At 42.5% G+C, this 15,487-nt stretch overlaps 1 protein-coding gene and 1 long non-coding RNA gene across 4 annotated transcripts in view; one reads left to right on the top strand and one right to left on the bottom strand.

Annotated features, from left to right (window-relative positions):
• Nucleotides 1–7,145, top strand: part of LOC308577261 — an 85,098-nt gene extending 77,953 nt beyond the window's left edge. Inside the window, exon 3 of the long non-coding RNA XR_014003548.1 lies at nt 6,930–7,145. This is a non-coding gene — a long non-coding RNA (uncharacterized lncRNA). The remainder of the gene's footprint in view (nt 1–6,929) is intronic.
• PPARG (peroxisome proliferator activated receptor gamma) overlaps nt 1–15,120 on the bottom strand; it is a 65,624-nt gene extending 50,504 nt beyond the window's left edge. Inside the window, exons 1-2 of one of the 3 annotated variants that reach the window (XM_081176852.1) lie at nt 14,846–14,965; nt 13,605–13,711 (exon numbers count right to left, since the gene is read on the bottom strand). The gene's annotated coding sequence lies outside the window, so the exon portion shown is untranslated. Of the gene's footprint in view, nt 1–13,604; nt 13,712–14,845; nt 14,973–15,016 lie in introns of those variants that run through there. The other 2 variants (XM_081176850.1, XM_081176853.1) reach the window with 2 other exon arrangements.
• Between the last annotated feature and the right edge of the window lie 367 nt (nt 15,121–15,487).

Here is a 15,487-nt window from a genome sequence, read left to right on the forward strand (position 1 = left end):
TGTACAATATGCTTATGACCTCTCTCTTCGCTATGTTGTTATATATTGTATTTTACTTTGGGGTGGGGATTTGTTCCTTTTCTAAACTTTTTCTTTTAAGCTTCTTGCCTTATATATCAGTCCAAAGCAGACTTTGATTTGCTGGACATTAGGGCCAAACTAAAGGTGAGGTCACTGCATTTGGGGAGCTTCCCGACCACTAACACACTGCTGCAGCCCTTATGCTGACGGTCCCCTCTTCTAAAAGCTGCTATTAATCGTATACGATATTTGTGGGGTTAAAATTCTAAGCCGCTAGAATGTTCTACTCCGCAACTAAAAACAGCTTTGGGTTGCAGCCAGGTCTCATTCAGCCTTACTTTTTGCAACAACAGCGAAGCGTCAAGACCCCCCCCCCACAACAAATAGTTTGGACCCAAGATATCTGAACACTGTTCAAATACATTTTCTCCCAAGGTAACGATGCAGAAATATATCCAAACTATATCAGTCTTATTGAAAACTATTACCTTGCTCAGTATGCGCCATGACATCTCTCAGTCTTCCTCTCTCTGCTCTTCCCCCAACCGTTTGCAAAATCCAGCTTTGTTCCCTCACCCTAATTTATAGCTCCCAACTCAAGCTGCTTATTGTTTGACATTGTGCTACTGGTTTATCAATCTGCTCTTACAGTTTTTGGAGAATCTTATACTTGATAAATAGCTTGTTGTTTCTATCTGCACTATTATCTTCTATATGAGGCCACCCAGCCTTCTTTGTTTTGTCTTTGCAAAATAATGGTATTTTAGCAGGATAAGCAAAGGGAAAGAGGCTTCAGCCGTCAAAGCAAGCCATCATTATGAACACGAGCAGAAGCTGCAGGATTTCTTCACTAAGGCAACATATTACTTACATTAGCAACATGCCTAAGATTTTAAATTTAAGTTATTAGTTTGTCATCTTGAATTCTTATTGCCTTTAATGCCAAACTTTGCTGATCCTATCTCTTACCAGTTCGGAACTACTACAAGATAAGGTATAAATATAAGGTGCAGATTTCTAAATACAGTGGTACCTCGGGTTAAGTACTTAATTCGTTCCGGAGGTCCGTACTTAACCTAAAACTGTTCTTAACCTGAAGCACCACTTTAGCTAATGGGGCCTCCTGCTGCTGCCACACCGCCGGAGCATGATTTCTGTTCTCATCCTGAAGCAAAGTTCTTAACCTGAAGCACTATTTCTGGGTTAGCGGAGTCTGTAACCTGAAGCGTATGTAACCTGAAGCATATGTAACCTGAGGTACCACTGTACACACAGAGGCTCGCTCAGAATGCAAATACCTATTGTACATTTTCTTTAAGAATCCAGAAAATAGAACTGTTGGGCCACAAAATGTTCGTAGAGTCAGCTAGGTTGGGGGAGGGAGTTACTATGCCTATACCAGTGTTTCCCAACCGGTGTTCCGCGGCACACGAGTGTGCCGTGAGACATCGGCTGGTGTGCCGCGAGATGCCTGGAGGGAGGCGGGCGAGTCGGGCGGCGAGAGGCGGGGCGGCGGCGGCGAGGAGAGGCCGCGCCTCCTGCTGCTGCCTGGCGCTCCTCCTCGCAGCCGGCAGCGCTGCCTGGGCGCCTCCGCGCGACTCTGCCTCGCTGGGTTTGGTCTCCCAGCAGAGACGGGTCACACGCGCACCTCCCTCCCTCCCTCAGCCTGCGCGGAGGGAGAGCCAGAGAGAGGCATCGCTCCTGCGCGGCGGGAGAGGGAGCAGCCGGAGCGATGCCCCAAACGAGCTGAATTCCGAGCGAGGGACTGAGGGGGGAGGGAAAAAACTTTCACTTTCGTGCGTCCCTCCCGGCGTGACGCTGCGCGCTGACGTCACGGGGCGGGGCTTTAATGGTGGTGTGCCGCGAGATTTTTTTTCAGTAAACAGGTGTGCCGTTGCCCAAAAAAGTTTGGGAAACACTGGCCTATACTATATAGAATCATAGAGTTGGAAGGAACTATGAGGACCATCTAGTTCAACGCCCTGAAATGCAGGAGCTCAAACTCACAACCCTGAGATTAAGAGTCTCATGCTATAATAACTGGACTATCATTCGCCTAACAATATGGGGATGTTAAAGCTGGGAGGAAAGCACAAGGGACACATTTTCCCTTCCCCACTCTCCAAATCGCATTATACTCAGGACCTTGTGTTTTACTTTTTTTAAAAAAGTCCAATATCATGCACAAAGCAGCCCTGAAATACATTTTTACATTAAGGCCATGGTTAAATGATATAAATCACAGCTAGGCATTATGTCTGCACAAACCCATTGCCTTTGCATGCAATCCCTTTCCTCCTCACTTCCCAGCTTGCCAGAATTAAACCAGGAAATCTTTATTAAAAAAACAACCATGTGGTTGTGTGAAAACTGGGAAGCAACAGACACGAGGTTTGGAACAAACCAGCATTTTCAACCAACTTCAAACCCTCAGGAAGGGAGAAGGAAAGAAGCTGCAAACATGAGCACAAAGCTTCCTAACACCTCAGTTTATTAAGTCATGATATGACCATCCAAACACAGCCTCTGTCTCTCTGCAAGTTTTCACCTTCAGCTAGCAAAATGATAAGACTAGCAAAATGGTATAAAATTATGTTGCTGATTAGGCACCCTGGGATGCCACTGAGCAAACTGGTGCACATGAAACAGACACACACACACACACACACACACACACACACACACACACACACCTACCTCACTGATAAATGAGCTATAATATCCAGCTGATAGCAGGGATGGAGCATGTAATCTATTACTCCACATCTCATCTTGACCCCTGTTATATTATCTTCTGCCCAGTACCACTGGAAAATAATGGATGTTATACATATTGCAGGAAGAGCAACAGCCTTCCCAAAGACTAATATTCCGTTGCTTTCACAACATGTACTAAAAATTCCAGACATTGCCAGATGTGGGCATATTTCAAGAGCAGACTGGTTTGGGGGAATAGTTCCAAGGCAACCTCTGAGATTTCCCCCCTCTTTCATATTAATATATACTCTAAAAATACTAACACAATTAACTTTTAAAACCTCACCACCACACACTTCCAAATTCTTCCCCTCAGCTCCTGTGCGAACCCTTCTCCCTATAGTCATCTAGAAACACTTTCAGTTTCTGCTTCTTCCAGAAAATTCGGCCAGCATCCCAGAACTCCTGTCTTAACACAGTTAATCCCATCTTATTTTGCTTTCTGAAAAATAATGTATACAAAATATGCCGAAAACAATATGCCTCCTATGTCTCAGAGCAAAGATAATGCAAATATTCCCAAATACTGCGAACACAGAACATATTATAGGCTTTGCAAATTCCTGCCAGCCATCCCATGCATTTTTCTGCATGGAGAAGCGCTTCTTGTTTGGAAAACAACATTTTTAAAAAAAATGTTAAACAAAGATAAGGCACTTGGAAAGACTTTCTAAATCATCACTTGAACTTTCGCCTACATAGAACCAACATCCTGTCAGTCAGAATGAATGGAAAGATGTGCACATGACTTTCACAACCACAACATTACATCACATTATACGGTGGGTGCAACAGTGAATGATGCATGGGATCAGCTGTTTAATGCGGCGTCTGCAACTCTCTGCCGCTATAGAAAAACTGTATTCGTGACTAAAATGAGACAGAAATAAAAGTAGGGATAATGCTTCTGCAGAAGCTAATTCAGGAATTAGCACTTTTAAGTGATGACACACAGAACACTGAACATTGTGCTTATTGCATTTATGTCTCACTTTATTGCATTCATGTCCCACTTTTTTGTCCATGGTTCACTCCCCTTCTCAGTTAATCCATACAACAACCCATTGAGGTACGATAAGAGGCTGTGGCTGGTCCAAGGTCACCCACTGAGCTTCATGACTTGAGTAGGGATTTGAACCCTGATCTTCCAGGTCCTAGTCTGACACTCTAACCACTGCACCACATCTTAGCTGTCAACTTTTCCCTTTTCTTGCGAGGAATCCTATTTGGAATAAGGGAATTTCCCCTTTAAAAAGGGAAATGTTGACAGCCATGCACCACATTGGCTTCCTAGATTATTTCTGTTATGCTATGAGCTAAATTAAGTAGGTAAATAAATATGGGGAAAGCAAAATGTTACTTGGAGAAGGATCTGAAATATTTTCCTTGAAGATATTATTATTATTAATAATAATAATAATTTGTACCCCGCCCATCTGCTTCCACAAAGACCAAAAATACCCTAATATATCATACATTAAAAATCCATTATTCTGGATAGTTTTATTTGACGTTTTCATGTGTTGTAAACCACTTTAAGATTTTTTCTTTAAAATATAAAGTGGTATAGAAATGAAATTAATAATAATAATAATAGTGATCAAAAAGAGATTTAAAAAAGATCAGGATGATGGGTTTCAAAGAGAAAGTATTGGCAGCACAGCATAATAAAATGGATGTGAATTATAGAACACAAATACATAGATCATTATACATTTATGAGTATATCTTCCATGCGTTTTATTTCACTTATATACTGTTTTTCAGGTGTAAGCAATATTTCAAAGTAGTTATGATTATATTAAGCTAGAACATCATCACCAACAAAAAGTTACTGCCAGACAGGAATTCAACAACCAGGTTGGACTGAACTAACAGAAAGAACTGAATATTGGGAGAATATTTTAAATTCATTGTGAGGATCGCTAGCTTTCTTTCTTTTCAAGCTGGTGATATAAAATAGTAGAGGAACATGGTGCCTAACCTAACCCAAAAAGTAAAGGATAATGGAAGATAGCCCAGTTCTAATACACTTACTTGGAAGTAAACCCCACTGAACTCAGTGAGATTTATATCCAAGAAGACATGCATAGTATTGCACAGCAAATCAAAGTGATGAAGGTGTATTCATTTTAGTTATAAAGGTTTGAATGTACTCAGGTTTTCCCAGATGCCTCACAAAGGGTTAAGGTGGGGAGAAAGATTAGCAACCAGAGGTAATTTCATGAAATATGTGGTTGATATATTGACTACCAGCACTATCAAGCAGTCAGTTATCGCATTAAGTAGTACACAACCCACTCAGCATCATATAGCCATCAGGAGCTGAAATCTCTGGGCTCACTCAACACTGATAGATAATAATTAGCCCATGGCCAGCATAGAAGGCAGCTGTTACTATATTTTGGAACTTATGTGTTTTTTTGTTCTTGGTGTTTTTACTGCATATTTTCTCATGTACTTTAAAATGCGGAAGGTGATTCATAACAATAAATAAATAAATAAATTTTGTTATCTGTGTGGATTTCTGAGTTATGAAAGACTGGTGTTCTGGTCAGAATACCAGTGTTCTGGCCAGAATAATTATTTCAAAATATGTCAGGTCTTGTCTCAGTTTTCATCCTCAATCCATGCAGGAACAGCAGGATCATACTGAAGAATGAATAATAAAGTTTTATCTTAAGAGATTCTTGGAAGGACGGAACTCTGTTTTTAAATACACAGTATGAACTTCTGCTCTTATGCTTATTTTACTCATGAGTAAGGCTCACTAATTGTTCTGGGACTCACTGGTTGTTATTGGAAAAAGGATATCAACTTTTACTGTTGATGGGTTCAGAATCTACATGCATGTGTTTGATGTTTCATAAGATACAGCCTTAGAAACCCTTCACTGGTTGTACCCACACTAAGAGAAACTAACAATCAAACACGGAACCCAGGTACAAATATGGTCCACAGTATCTGGCCGCACTGCTGGTGTAATATGCAGGTTTGTGTCATCCAATAACTGTAGCGGTTAAGTACTAAGTCCTTATTTTGCTGGAGTAGCAAGCCCGGCAATCAATCAAAAACTTAAGTTCTGTTCATAGAAGCATAGTATGTAAAGTTGGAAGGGACCCTGGGGGTCATTTCAATAAGGTTTGAGCTTAGCTAGCTCCCTCTCACTGTAGACTTCCAAAAAGAAATAACTGCCATGGGGAGGGAGGGTCTTGTGCAAATAAATATTAGAAAATGTGTGTCACCTTTTCCTTAAGCTCCTAATAGAGATAATCAAACTGCTTGTGCTGTAAAACCTGTTCTTCTGACCATCACTGCTTCAATTATCAGCCAGTTACAAAAGCCTGTAATTAACATTTTTCTTTTCATATCACCTGGCTTGAAGTCACAAACAGCCTTGTGTTATTAAGATCCAAATCTCTTTCACAATTTTGATGCAAAAAGGACCCCAAAAGCATTATTTGAAATGATAATTTAGCATATATATGGAATATTCAAGAAGCTACAGAATATCATATGTTCAAAAAGAAAAAGAAAAAAACCCACATCTCACTGTCAAGGTGCTTAAAGAAGTCCTACCCTTCCCAACATTTATATACCCTATAGCAGGGGTAATCTACATTTTGGGAGAGTAACTGTCCCACTGCAGCACTGTGGCATAAGAAAGCCTTTCCCGGGGGGGGGGGGAATTAAGTGCAGTACATTGACAAAAGCACATATTTTGCATGCATAAGGCTCCAACGCACGCGTTTCAAGGACCAGAGCTGGGAATGATCTCTGCCTGAGTCCCTGAAGAGCACCTGTCAGAATACTGAGGTCAACTAATAAATACTCTGATTTAGTATGTAAGTCAGCTCCTGATAGCATTGGTGTGGTGCTCACTTCAAAGCCAAGCAGGAAGTGCATTCACTTCAAAATCCTACAATTTTGTTCAGTAGTTCAGTACGTCTCTACTGTATCTGCTTTCTAGTATATACAGCTAGAAGAGAAGTGTTACCACTTTGGAAGAAGAAGATTTTGGATTTGATATCCTGCTTTATCACTACCCGAAGGAGTCTCAAAGTGGCTAACAATCTCCTTTCCCTTCCTCCCCCACAACAAGCACTCTGTGACGTGAGGGAGGCTGAGAGACTTCAAATAAGTGTGACTAGCCCAAGGTCACCCAGCAGCTGCATGTGGAGGAGCGGGGAATCAAACCTGGTTCACCAGATTACGAGTCCACTGCTCTTAACCACTACACCACACTGACTCTCAGTGCCCTCAATCTTTCCCAACATCAGGGTCTTTTCCAGGGAGTCTTCTCTTCTCATGATGTGGCTTTCCAGTGAGCACCCAGGGCTGATTTCCTTCAGAATGGATAGGTTTGATCTTCTTGCAGTCCATGGGACTCTCAAGAGTCTCCTCCAGCACCTCCAGCACCAATCAATCAATCAATCAATCAATCAGTCAATCAAAAGCATCAATTCTTTGGCGATCAGCCTTCTTTATGGTCCAGCACTCACTGGACCATCTATTATTATCTTTAAAATCACCCTACCTCCCTGCATATAGAAAAATGCCGTATCTGGATGAAGCCCTGAGAGGTTCCTTTTGTTTGTGCAGTGAGGTTTAAAACAAACAAACAAACAAACAAACAAACAAACACAGTAGCATTCAACTTGTATGTGAACTGACCTATAAGCTGAAGTGACATAGTTTAGGAAAAGCTTCATTACTTGATTCTCTAGTTATCTAGGAACAGGTTTTTATTCTCAACAGTTTCTAATGGGTTTTAAAAGATGCATTCAGAGAAATATAGCTGGAAGATCCATGGCTGAATATTTTCCTGTTCAACAGGAATGAAGATCAAGAGAAACCTACAGTTATCCCACTCAGACATGAGAAAGAATAAAGGAATCCCAGATCCTCAGGCAATTTGTTATCATCACTGCTGAGCTGTAAAACAGCATGAGAAAACTTATTTTACAATCCTCCACACCTATGAATAAATTTGACCACTCTGCTACAACAAGACAGTGGTTTGATGACCAACAGACAGCAGAAACTATTCTAACCTGCAAACGTGTTACATACATTAATCTAAAATTACTCACTCTCCAAAGCTGTATTCCTGTCTAGAATCGCCGCCACCCACGCCAAACGCCAAATAATACAACATGAAAACATACATTCCTCACTGAAAATATTTCAGAGTTTCTAAATATTAAGAATATTGCTTAATTCAATCAGAATAATTTAAATAGAAACACTGGAGGGATTTAAAACAAAACAAAACAAAAACAACTTTTGGTTTGGGTCATAGTAAGAAAGGAAGGACAGAAGGGGTGCATAGAATACTCGGGAACAGCAACAGATATACAGTGGTACCTTGGGTTACATATGCTTCAGGTTACATACGCTTCAGGTTACAGACTCCGCTAACCCAGAAATAGTACCTCGGGTTAAGAACTTTGCTTCAGGATGAGAACAGAAATCGTGCTCTGGCGGCGCGGCAGCAGCAGGAAGCCCCATTAGCTAAAGTGGTACCTCAGGTTAAAAACAGTTTCAGGTTAAGAACGGACCTCCAGAACGAATTAAGTACTTAACCTGAGGTACCACTGTATAAAGCAGCAGGACGGGGCCATGATAAGAGACTGGCACCTTTGATGGATGCACATGAAAATGGAAAAGCATTACTTTCCTGTGATTTTTGAACTTTCGCAGAACCAGAATGCACACAGACTTCTGTCTCCAACTATGCATCAAACTACATAAGACAGCAACTTATATGATATCCCCATTTAAAAACAAATAAAAACAAATAAAACAACAACAAAACAAAACACAGTCATAGGAGGTTGGAAGGGGGGGGGACTCTTCACTTCTTCACTTCCCCAAATTCTACAACCCCTACCCACAAGCTGCTTTGCTACCACCTGGAAGGAGGGGGGGGGGACAGGGTCCTCAGAAACCTTTTCCCCATGAGTGGAAAAGTGGCATGTGAAGCGGTCAAACTGCAGAGAGTGAAAGGGTTAAGCCACCCCTCCCCACCTCATTTGTTCCTCAGCGCAGCTTCCAGCAGTTGCTCTGTGGCTAGAAAACTGCATTTGGTCTGGAGGAAGAATCTCAGGGCTGGTCATGTCAGCGGCCCTATGAAACTCGGACACGCCACATGAGGGACGTGCATGTGCTGTGAGGTGTGGCGGGGGGGGGGCCCTGCATCCAATCCTATTCTTGAAACCCCTATTACAGCAATGGACAACCGAGTTCATCTCTGAGGGCTAGATCAGAAGATACAATAAGCCGCAGGCCATGGCTAATCTGAATTTCTTTCCCCCCTGAAATTAACATAACTCACATACCACTGTCACCATGGATGCCAAAGTAGAGTACAAATGTATTTATTCAAAATATATTTATTTCGGCAGAAAAACAAAACCTGATGCGAGACAGCTTATTGCAGATTTAAAAACCACAGTCAGAATATTCACATCACCTCAGACACAAGTCCTTTCAATGGAAACTGCTCATATGCTGGTCTGCAGCAGTGTGTGTTTGTGTGATAGGCACACCAGTGTGAATCATTCCTTAGTTTCGCCTCAGATTTATCTTTCTATCTGTGGTAGTTTTGCTATGCTAAAAAAACCAAACCCTAATACTGTTACAATAATGAATAGATGGACCAAAGCTTTCTTCTCCTTTTTTTTTTTAAAAAAAAAACATTGCTAATTATCAACCAGCAATGTAGCAAGTAAATGACTTGTTGTTCAGTAAGATGGGACTTTGGGATTCGTAGTATTGAATTCATAGACTTTGTCCTGGCTCTGTAAAGACTGCCTGGTATGCAGATGATATGCTTAGTCATGAGGAAAAGAGGTGGCTTCGGCATGTCTTTGGACCATCACCAGTCCATCGATTGATTTTAGGAGTTCATGAGTCGAATGAGTCAGGTAGCTCAGCTGGTAGAGCCTTAGACTCTTAATCACTGGGTTGTGAGTTCGAGCCCCCCTGTTGGGAAAAAGATTCCTTCATTGGACTAGAATGAAATCTCGGGGTCCTTTCCAGCTCTGTGATTCTATGAGCCAGATGTTTTATACAGCTAAAAAAGACTGATGGGGTGTTAACCCTTCAAAAGGCTCTTATACACTGCCACACACTATTGCGTCTCACAAAACAATGCAGGCTTGCTGGCAAAGTTGCATGTTGTAGTGCAGCTTCACACTGTACATTCTCTAATACCATCTACACATAGCAGTTCCTGTAAGGCTATAAAATTGTTCAGTCACAGACATCTTCATTAATAATGATAATAATAATAATAATAATAATAATAATAATAATAATAATAATAATAATAATAATAATAATAACAACTACTATTACTATTTCCTATGTCTTCATGGTACTGCAAATGGTTCAAGTATGTGTGGGGCAGTAGATAAGCATAGTCTTCTAACCTTAGAAACATAGGTTCACAATACTGGAAGTCATTATTCCTTCGCATCAATGTGAAATTGCCCATACCAAATTTGCTATTTGCCCTTATTACTCAGTGTGCATACAGGCACATTTATCATTTACAAATATCAGCCTTCCCCCCCCCCCCAGCAGATGATTTCTATGTATATTATAAGAAACAAATGTTTGTGGCCACTGACCCATATGTCTATTGAGGGAAAGCCCCTAATAACATTGACTTTGGCATTTTAAATGACTGTGCAAATCTCCCCTAGATTTCTGATTGTTGTGAAACTAGAAGAAGAGTTTGGATTTGATATCCTGCCTTTCACTCCCCTTCAGGAGTCTCAAAGCGGCTAACATTCTCCTTTTCCTTCCTCCCCCACACCAAACACTCTGTGAGGTGAGTGGGGCTGAGAGACTTCAGAGAAGCGTGACTGGCCCAAGGTCACCCAGCAGCTGCATGTGGAGGAGCGGAGACACGAACCCGGTTCCCCAGATTACGAGACTACTGCTCTTAACCACTGCACCACACTGGCTCTCTAGAATATAAACTATTATATTCTATTCCAAAGGTTTTTTTTTATGTATGTGGAGCAGATAAATACTTCACTCCTGTCAGTCCCTTTGCATGTGTCCAAAGGATTACAAGCATGCGTTGCAGATTTTATTTCCTTTCTCCTAAGAGAAAGTCTTCAGGATCACACCAGAAGCTGCTTTTTAATGCCACACAGAAAAAAGAAACAAACAAACAAACAAACAAAAAAGCTTTTGATGATGGTGGTGGGATGGAAGTCTCTGTTTCAACACAAAACATATATCTTCCCCTGTGCATTTCTGGGCTGCAGCCACTTTTTAATAATAATAATAATAATAATAATAATAATAATAATAATAATAATTGGGAGGATGTAGTGTGCCATACTTTGGGGTACTTTGTGAGACTATATTAGCTGATTACTTCCCAATTCCTGCAGTAGGAATTAATTCCAATGGTAATTCATTTTTCAAACCTTGTCTACATATCTCAAGGTGCAGAAGTAAAAGTTGCAGTAACATCTCTTTAACTCAATCTGTGATGGAAACTTTGTGACTTGAGAAAGTGCAAAGAAGTTTCAAGGAAGCAATACTAGCCCTTGACACGAGTAGCTTAGGTAATGGGTACAACTGCAGAGTCCACTCAGTTCATTCTGATAAACCACTTCAGTTACCATCTTAAAACAGTTTGTACAATGAAAACTGCTATTGAAACAATAGCAAAACCAATTATAGTACGTTCAGAGTGTATGTGTGTTCAGTCGTGTGTACTTTGCTGAATTAGTGCAAAAGGTGTAGATGCTTGCGGGAGTGAGCTTGTCAAATCATAGAATCATAGAGCTGGAAGGAAAGCGGGCATGCATCAGCACAGAAGCAAATGTTATCTTTTGGCCAGGGCACACCCACATATCAGTCAATGGGATTGATCAATTTTTGCAAGTCAAAAAGTGTAGAGTCTCACAGATTGAGCCTCTGAAAACAACGGAATGAATGCTGGTCCACAGGTCACTTTAAACCACAGTTAAATTATGGTTTAATGGTGAATGTACAATGTACTGGTACATGGAGCAAAAAATTGTGAGTGCTTCACTCCTCTCCTACTCCTGCTGCCACACTGCTGAGAGTTAAAACCATGGTTTGATTTAGTTTTATGTGTGTACAGTTTGTTTCTTTCCAAACTAAACAGGCTGCTAAACTTTGTTCTTTGCTTACTGCTTATGGTTTGTTTGGAGGAAACAAACTGTAAGCCTGGGCTCCAGTGTAATGCCAAGCCAAACCATGACTTAGCCCTCTGCAGCTAAGCTTAACTGTTGTAGGTATAAAGATTGGATAATTCTGAGTTAGTTATCTAGAACGGTGATCTTCAGCAAACTTACTGAGAAATTCAATTTGAAAGTCAATATACTTATCCCAGAACTGCCATCCTATGCACACTTAGCTCAGGATACTTCTGACTAAACATGAACCAAACTGAGCTATAAGTGGATTTTGGATTAGAGTGTTTGAATCAAATTTACTGCAAAATATGTATTTCTGTGGCTCAGTTTGCACATAGCATTTTTCATGTGCACAGATAATCGTATACATGTCTACTCAGAGATAAGTGCCATTAAGTGAGATGGGACTTGTTTCCATGTAAGCATAGGATTGTAGCCTAAGTATAGAAAAAATGCAAAAAAACCCACAACCCACCCCTCTGCTTTCATGTATAAAAAAGGGTACAAATGTTTATTATGCCACAGCTTACATAGGAACCAAGTGATTGCCTTAACTTTGTAATTAAATTGATTTCAGTGTGGACACGTGCTCCCATTTTTCACAAACAACTTTGTGGATATAATGGAACATACATTTGTGTAGAGTATCTATACCCTAACTATGCATCAGAGCTGCTATGGAACTTTTTGAAAAGTCTTGAAAAGCCAACATGAGCTATACCTTAAGAATAATGTTCCAGCATAGGAACAAACAGTAGGCTGGCTATCAACAATAAACCCATTTTCACTCACTTGTCAATAACATGGCGATAACATTGGCTGCAATTTTATGTTCAATTTCCTTTTCGTGCTCTCGCTCACATTAAGAACTTTCACACATGGCACAACTTGTGGGAGAGTTTTTCAACTGTGTTTTTTTAGCTTCACAAGGGGAAACAGTCTTAGCCCAAGACAGCCAGTCTCTGGTGTAACGATCACTTTGACAGCTCACATTAAATAGGTGATTCACAAATCAACCTGAGCATAGCTCTGTTGATATCACTGCACCCTAAACTCTTCCTCTCCCAGAATGCTGCATTGCACATATCTTCTTTTTTAAAAGACTTTGTTAAATTCCAAATTTATTGTTTGAAAAGGTGTTCAGATGGTATCCAACCTAGGTAATTTCAGAGTAGAAATTACCAACAGAAATGAAAAGCCCCAACTTAAGTCATGTTTGTTAATTTAAGTAGGTCTTCTCTAACACCAGTTGCAAGCCATATGTTTCTGAACAGCAGTTGTTATGTCATCCATTGTTATAACTCTTGTAGGGATAAGGACAGGAAATTTCAAGAGCATAATTTTTCATTAACAACCCTATATGTGAAGCTATCTGATTTTTCAGAAGCTGCCATCAAGAGCAATTACAGTTTTTACATGAGGGGCTCCAGGCTCCAGGAAAAGAACAGTTTCCTCACCATATCACAACAACGTAAGGAGAAGAAACTGGTCCTCTGCCACAGCGGTATTAAATCATGACCTTGTTACCACGGTGGATCATAACTCACACATATTGCCTCAAAGTTACAACACTAACAGGAACTTGCAGTCTATAGTGTATACTGCCCTAGGGAGAAATGACAGTGGGAAACTTACAAAACACGCCTGCAGATTTGGGATATGACACCAAGGCATCATCTATTTCACAATGTATAATCTCTGTTGTGGCAGGATTATACTTGGAACCTCGCTCATGCTCCTTGCTGTGGTTTGGAAGGCAAAGAGAAAAATTATGATTTAAAAAAAAAAAAATCCACCAGAAGTTTCAGCTAAATGAGGAAACAAACTTTCTCCCTTTCTCATCATCTTGACTAAACACATTCATTAGCACCACAGGTAGAAGAGGTGCCCTCTGAGTTTTTAGCATCCCAGATGGTGGACAAGTTTCTGCAAACAAACTGTCCTGCATTGTGGGCATATCCACCTGCGGCATAGGCAAACGAAAGCCCACTTAATGTATCACCTCCAAATAGCACTTATATGTATATATAGCCCTTTCTTCCACATGATGAACGTAAACCACAGAGTTCTATAAGGATCACAGACAGAATTCCTATCAAGAATGCGTTCTCATTCCCATTACATGGTTCAGACCTGATGCAAAGGCAGGCCACATGTGTCCATCACCAATAGAGGTCTGGGAGATTTTATTCCCCCCATTTTCCGAAGGCAGTACTTGCCAGGAAATTTTTTACCATCACCTCTCCCTTTTTTATCTGTATCTAGATTCTATCCCATTGGATTTCTTTAACCTGTAATTAACAATTATTTAATAGGTGGTAGCATGGGTGTAGCCAGGATATGTTGGGGGGCAGGCTTCATGTTAGGGGGTGGCAGAACCTCAGCTCGTTAAGCATTTTTATTAATTTACTTGATTTTTGGGGGGAGGGGGACAGCTTCCCCCTGCCTCCCCTTGGCTATGCCCATGGGTGGTAGGTGTGAGCATGGCACAGGTAAAAACACACTCAACACTATGCCTGGAAACACAGAGACTTCTTCGCACTAAATGAGTTCAGAGTCTACTTCTGGACGTCATGTAAGCGATTCCCCAAGCCCTAGTGGCCCCCGACCCCAACCATACCTGCTCCTTTCAACCTCCCAGCCCACCCTTCAGAAACCTCAGTCTCTGTCTCATTCCCTACAAAACTTTCTGAGAGCAAGTGAGTTCTGCTCTCCCAGACGACCATTCAGTATATAGGCAGCCTTCCCATTCCCCGCTCTCTCATCCCACAAGCCAAGTGTCCTGGAGCCCCACAGGGATGCCGCTGTCCCCTCGTGCCCGTCTCAGCCCCGCAAGCCCTTCCCGACGCGCAGCCTCCCTCCGTCCCTCTACAGACCCCAGGCACGCGCCCCCACGGATCGGGCGGGAATTCCCTGCAGCGTCACGCCGCCGCCAGACGCAGCCCTTCGGCAGGCAGGCAGGCGGGCAACGCCGCCCTCCCGTCCATCCACCCGCTTCCCGCCGCGCCGCCAGAGGCTCTGGCTGCCTCTCCGGCTCGCACACTGACCTGGCGCTGTCAACTCGGCAGCAGGAGAAACTCTTCCCGTCTAGTGGCATGAACTCCCCCGCCCGGCCCGTCTAGGGACAGGCGCCGCCTCCCAGGGCTCACGGCGCCGCTGCCCCGCCCGCCGGCCAGCCCCGCGTCCCACCCACCCTCGGCGGCGCCCGTGTGGAGCTGGCCAGAGCGAGGCAGTTTGCGCCTGTCGGGCCAGGAGGCGGAGGAGGAGGCGCGGGGGGCGGAATGCCCACGGGGCCACGCGAGGCCCTTGTGTGGGAGGGAGGGCGCGCGCGCGTTTGGCGCGCCGTGTGGCGTGCAGGGCGCTGAGGGGCGAGGTGGCGCGGGCATCTGCTCTGCAAATGGACTGGGGCTGGGGGAAGTGAGGGGCCGTCGAGGCTGTCCCATGGTTCTTCTGTGGCCAAGAGGAGTGGACGCAGCGTGGCCCAAGGGAATAATGCGCGTGGCCAAGGTGCTGCCGCA

The sequence above is a fragment of the Podarcis bocagei genome (genome assembly GCF_964188305.1).
Source record: "Podarcis bocagei genome assembly, chromosome: 2".
NCBI lineage: Eukaryota > Metazoa > Chordata > Lepidosauria > Squamata > Lacertidae > Podarcis > Podarcis bocagei.